Source organism: Megascapheus bottae, chromosome X, assembly GCF_031878675.1.
Source record: "Megascapheus bottae isolate mThoBot1 chromosome X, mThoBot2.hap1, whole genome shotgun sequence".
Lineage (NCBI taxonomy): Eukaryota > Metazoa > Chordata > Mammalia > Rodentia > Geomyidae > Megascapheus > Megascapheus bottae.
Window position 1 is genome coordinate 28,132,076 of NC_143547.1, and position 6,772 is coordinate 28,138,847.

The 6,772-nt window shown below is 43.2% G+C and overlaps 1 pseudogene; it reads right to left on the reverse strand.

The window, feature by feature from the left end:
• Positions 1-422: 422 nt before the first annotated feature.
• Positions 423-935, reverse strand: LOC150040651 (chromobox protein homolog 3 pseudogene; annotated as a pseudogene).
• Between the last annotated feature and the right edge of the window lie 5,837 nt (positions 936-6,772).

Below are 6,772 nucleotides of genomic sequence, written 5' to 3' on the forward strand. Positions count from 1 at the left end.
AAACAAGCAAAATCTCCCCCAAAATAAAGTCCAATGTAAGAAACTTTTATATGTATACACACACATACACGTGCACACACACATATTCAGTTTAAGGCAAGTAGTTCTGATTAAGTAATAATCAAAAAGTTTGTCTAAAATAAAAAAAACTGTTCTTGAATACAGAGGAAAAATACACCACAGAATAAAATATTATTTTCTCATAGTGAAAGAAACTACAAAATCTTTATTATACTTCTTCAAAATAATCATTACAATTGGTGCAAAAAAATCTCAACTTTGTCACTAACAGTATTTTCAAAAACTACTAATCAAAATTTGCTTTTATTGTTTCAAACCATTAATGCAAGAACCAAGAGTGCAAGATTATATACATTTTATGTATATATATATATGTATATATACACACATATACGTATTCATCATTCATCATCATGTTCTGATGAAGGATCCCAAATTATCCTTTCTTCATAAAAATCAATTACAAGTTGAGGACATCTAATATTAGCCTCTCTTGCTAGCACTAGCTCAGCTTCATCTGAATCCTTCCACTTCATGAGGAACATCAAGCCATCACTGGTTCCTGTGGCACCAATTATGCGTTCAGGCTCTAGACCCCTAGCAAAACCTGTTGCATTATTGTTAGCCTCACTATCCTCTGTTGATATGCTGCCTCCAGTTTCACTGGTATCTTCTTGAGAACGCAGAAATTCCTCAATTAAGGCTGGGCAATTTAGATGCTCTTCCGGTTCCCAGGTATTATCAGCATCTGGATATCCCTTCCATTTCAAGAGATATTCTACCTTGCCAGCTACTACACGCTGGCCCACTACTTTCTCCACTTCATATTCTTCAAGCTCTGCTTCATCAACATTTTCAGATTCTCTATGCTGTCTCTTTCTTCTTTTGGGGATGCTAGTTCCCTTAGAGGCCATTTTTTAATTGAAAATGTGAAGAGCTATTATTAAGCACCTCAGATGATTCAGGTCGCAACCTGAAAAACAAAACAACACAAAACAAAACACCAGTCAGAATCATTGTGCAACTTCTCAAATCACTATACATACGTGTGGAATTTTCCTGAGCTTAAACCTGGCTTCTCAGTGCGGATCCCAGGGCGGGCGCGGCAGCCAGCGCGTCTCTTCGGACCGGACCCTAGGCTCCGCTGGACCCCAAGGACCGAGTCGCCCAGGCACCGCCCGCGCCTCTCCATCGCGCCCGAGCTGCTACTGCACAGCGCGGAGGAACCAGCTCTGAATCTCTCCCCCGCCATCACCCCTAGGGGCCAGGAGCGGGGACACAGAGTGCGAGGGACTCCCCAACCCCAGCGCAACCTCTTGCGGGCACCATGACCCACTTCAACAAGGGCCCCCTTTAATTATTCTCTAGGCTCAGAGGGACGTAAAGACAATAGAGATTGGATTGAGAGGCTTATTGTTTTGGGTATAAATCGTTTATCAGTGGTTGTATTAGGCTGGTCTGTAAGTGCACAAAAAGAAAGAGTGATAACACCAATCAAAACTTGTGAACATCTAGTGTCTGCCAGCTACAGAGGTCTAGGTTGGTTATATCTGAAAAACTATAATCGTGTTTAGTATTAATCTTGCTCCCATTTTCAAATGGGCAGAACAAGAAACTCAAGAAAAATGTCAAATCAAAAAACAACATCCCCCACCCAATGTAAACAGACAATGGAACAGTCGCTGTCAATGGAATAGAACTGAGGACCCAGATATTAAACCACAGACCTATGGCCACCTAATCTTTGACAAGGGAGCCAAAAAAATAGAATGGAAGAAAGACAGCCTCTTCAACAAGTTGTGCTGGCAGAACTGGTTAAGCACCTGCAGAAAACTAAAGTTAGATCCTTCTTTGCCACCCTGCACTAGAATTAACTCCAAATGGATCAAAGACCTGGAGGTAAAAGCTGACACACTGAAAACTTTACAAGAAGGAATAGGAGATACACTAGGCCTCCTTGGCACAGGCCGAAACTTTCTTAATAAGGACCAAGAATCACAACAAATCAGAGAAAGGCTGGATAAGTGGGACTGCATTAAACTGCAGAGCTTTTGTATGGCAAAGGGCATAGCTAGTAAATTAATTAGGAAGCCTACAGAGTGGGAGAAGATCTTCACCAACCATACAACGGACAAAGGCCTCATATCTAAAATATATCAACAGCTCAAAAAATTGAATCAATCCAAACTAATCTCCAAAGTAACAACCTTCCCATTAAAAAATGGGCCAAAGACTTAAAGAGAGTCTTCTCTGAAGAAGAAACAAAAATGGCCTATAGACACATGAAGAAATGCTCAACATCTCTGGTCATAAAAGAAATGCAAATCAAAACAACTTTAAGATTCCACCTCACTCCAGTTAGAATGGCCAGGATCAAGAAAACTAATAACAACAGATGCTGGAGGGGATGTGGCCAGGAGGGATCACTACTACACTGTTGGTGGGAGTGCAAACTCGTTCAACCACTATGGAAACAGTATGGCAGTGCCTCAAAAGGCAAAACATAGAACTCCCCTTTGACCCAGCAATTCCACTACTTGGCATTTACCCAACTATCCAGAATCTAGGGAATACTAAATCCACTAGCACAACAATGTTCACTGCAGCACTATTCACCATAGCAAAGATATGGAACCAACCTAGATGTCCCTCAGTTGATGAGTGGATCAACAAGTTGTGGTATTTGTACACAATGGAATTCTATGCTGCTCTCAGAAAAAACGACCTCGACCCATTTGTTAGGAAATGGAAAGACTTAGAAAAAATCATATTAAGTGAAGTAAGCCAGACTCAAAGGAACTTAGGCTCAATGGTTTCCCTCATTTGTCATAATCAGTAAAAACCTTGAGCTCTACTAGCAGAGATCTGCAATAGAGCAAATCCTTGATACATAAGGCCATATAGTATGAAGCTAATTGAAAGGACCTCCAGTATAGTGAAACAAAAGCCATATAACGAATGATTGTTGTCCTTAATGTACTATGTTATCTCTCATCTCCTTTGCTGTCCCTTTGGTATCTCATATTGTTACAGTATCTCACTTTGTTATCTGATATATTGAATTTATTTGTATTTGGTTATTTGAAATTTGATAGGGAAGGGGGGAAAAACCAAGACGGGGGTGGGTGGTGGGTGGGGGGGAGGGTAATGGGTACCAAGACATGTGAAAGCGTATATCAATGTATGTGAATTAATGCACCTTCTATCTGGCAAATATCATGTAACCCTTTTATTAATTACAATAAAAAATATTTCTTAAAAAAACCTGGCTTCTCAGTATTAGACAAACAAAGCAGAGCAAGACAAACACGGCCAAGGGTGCTAATGATAAATTGTCACTGGAAACACAAATGCAAAATCAGACAAAGCAATTCCCCAAAACATCTGTATCAAGACACAGCGTAAGCAATTTATAAACATTAAGAGGACAAAAAAAAAACCTCAAAGCAGCTAAAGAGAATACTCATATTACCTACAGAGGAACACTGATTTAAATGCTAGTACTTTTGTTCTCTGAATCCAGGACAGTGTGGACAGTAGTGGCACACTGTTCTAATTGTGAAAGTAAATAACTGCTAACTCTGAATTGCAGGTTCAGGGAAAATATCATCATCAAAAGAGGGGAAATAAAGTCTTTCTTAGATGACAGAAAATGTAGAAAAGCTTCACTAGTGATATATACATAATGGCCAGGTAATGGATTTCTCCATACAAAAATGAGACAGTACTAGAAGTAGTCTAGGAACTTTAGAAAGAAAAACTAAGAAATACAGGTTTTATTTTAGCTTGGCATTTTTTACTGTATGTACAGAGGGGTTACAGTTATATTTGCCAGATAGTATGTGCATTATTTATCACACATTGATACCCCTTCTCATGTTTTTGTTCCCATTTCCCTCCTCCCACTCCCTCCCAATCAGACAAAGTTTTTCTTGTTTAATTTTATGTCATGCTGAATTTCTAAAGGAAACTTTATAATACCGTCTATATAAAAACAGACAAGAAATTTGTATTTCCAGAGATGGATATGTAACTGAAGGGATAGAAAAATTAACTACTAAAGCCGCGGAAAGCCGCGCCGGACCAAGCCGCGAAGAGCGGCTTGAGCGGGCACAGGCTCCACGCGGGGAAAGCAGGGGCGGGCACCGGCTCTAATCCACGAAAAGCGGCGGTAGTGGAGGGCACCAGGCTGGGAGCCCAACGGCTGCAGAAACCAGCACAGAACCGGGCCAGCGAACGGCGGAAGCAGCGGAACCCAGACTCGGAACCAGAACAGCAAGCAGCGGAACCCAGACGCAGAACACAGGCAGCGGCGGAGACCCGAGGGGAGTGAAAGACTCCCCACCACCATGGAACACCCGCCGCAGACGGACACAGAGGCGTGAGTAATACAGCGCATCCCCAAACACATCGGGAAAGCGGAGCGGGTGCCAAGCAATAGAACTTAACTCAGACCCCAACACCCCACCCGAGAAAGACTGGCGGGAGCAGGGGGGCAAGGAATTTAGAATCCTGTCCCTTCCCTCAACAGCCCCCTCCCTCAGGCCATTGACTGGAGATTGACAGGGGGGCTACCCATAAGACCCAGCACCCCACCAAGGGAGGCGGGGCTGCCCCAACTCCCACCTGCCCAACGGGCTCAACCCCCAGCCCTCTGACTGGAGACTGACAAGCGGGCGGACCCTGAGACTCAGCACCCCACCAGGGGAGGCGGAGCTGTCCTAGCTCCCACCCGCCCACCAGGCTCCTCACCCAGGCCACTGGATCTGGAGAGTGGAGGGCTTTGGGACTCTGCCTTACAAAAGTGGGTAGGGGGTGCGGGTAAATAGGAGCCAGCATCTGCCTACCCCTCAATTCTTGAGCGGAGCATCCTCCAGCTGGGAATCCTGAGCAAGACACCACCGAGGGCCCCCCCCCACAGTCACAGACTCTGACAAAGCAGTGGAAACACAGCAGGGATCTGAAGGGCCAACCAGCAGCCAAGCTCCCCTTCTGAGAACCAAAAAGGCCCGGCTCCGCCCTTGGAGCCCACTCACCAGCTGGGCCCCACCCCTGGGAACAGAGGGGCCTCCTGCGGGTCCTGCTGAGAGCTCCTGAAACTCTCAATCCCCACACCCTTGGCTTGGGGCCCCCCCTGGAAGCATCACAGGAAAACGTCCACCAACCGCGCTCAGACAGAAGCTCGCAGACCCATCCCATGGTCCACTGTGAGGCCACTGGTTGGGCTAAGAGCTAGTCGCGCTGCAACACATAAGTTTTATTCTAATACTTTCCAAACTTTGTACTCAAATACTCTACCTACTTACCCCCTGACCTCTCTCATTCTATTTTTCTATCTCTGGACCTCTGCTCCTCTTGCAACCCTTATACTGCATGGATCTACACTTGACGGCTGTTGAGCAACATTGTATATCTAGGTGTTTAATCATTCTCTAGGCTCAGAGGGACTTAAAGACAATAGAGATTGGATTGAGAGGCTTATTGTTTTGGATATAAATCGCTTATCAGTGAATAATTAGACTAGTCGGAAACTGCACAAAAAGAAAGAGTGATAACACCAATCAAAACTTGTGAACATCTAGAGTCTGCCAGCTACAGAGGTCTAGGTTGGTTATATCTGAAAAACTATAATCGTGTTTAGTATTAATCTTGCTCCCATTTTCAAATGGGCAGAACAAGAAACTCAAGAAAAATGTCAAATCAAGAAACAACATCTCCCACCTCCCCCACCCAATGTAAACAGCCAATGGAACAGTCACTGGCAAACCTAGAGGAGAGTCTTCCAAGTGCTGTACAAATGCAATTGATAAACATCATTAATGAAAAATGTGAAAATATAAAGAAAGAGATAAGGGAGGAAGCCATAGCTGAACAAGAAGAAACCATAAACAAGGTGATAAGTAAAAAAGCAGAAGCCATAAAGGAGGCCATAATAAAGGCTGTTCAAAGAAATATGGATGAATTCATAGAATCCACAAATAAAATGGTGACCGAACTCCAGCAAATGTTCAAAGAAAATAAAGCTACTGAGCTAACCACTCAAATGGAAATCAAGGAGCTAAAGAAATCCATACATGATCTAAAAGAAGAGATGCAAGGCATCAAAAATGAGCAATTAGTAGCAAGGGAGATGAAAAATAAAGTAGATAGCTTTGATAGCAGGTTAGACAATGCAGAGGAGAGAATTTCCGGGGCTGAAGATAATTTAGTTGTTATAGAGAAAGAACAGAAAATGAGTCACTCCAAATCTAGGAAAAATGAGAGAGCGCTTCAGGAGGTCCAAGATACAATTAGGAAGCCTAATTTAAGGCTAATTGGTATTGAGGAGGGTCTGGAGAAAGAAGTCAATGCTATTAGAAATATACTTCAGGGAATCATCTCAGAGAATTTACCAAATATCCAGAAGGGCAGACCCATCCAGATACAAGAAGCTTTTAGAACCCCAAACAGACCTGACCAGAAAAGAACATCTCACCGCCACATCGTAATCCGAACTGGATCAGTAGAAACCAAAGAAAGGATCCTAAAGGCAGCCAGGGAAAAGGGTTCAGTAACCTATAAAGGAAAACCAATCAGAATAACCCCAGATTACTCAGCAGAGACCATGCAAGCAAGAAGTGACTGGAAGCATATATGTCATGCCCTTAAGTCAAATAACTACCAACCAAGAATCCTGTACCCAGATAAGCTCTCATTCATAACTGAGGGAACAATAAAAACATTCCATTCCAGGGAAAAGCTGCAACAATAT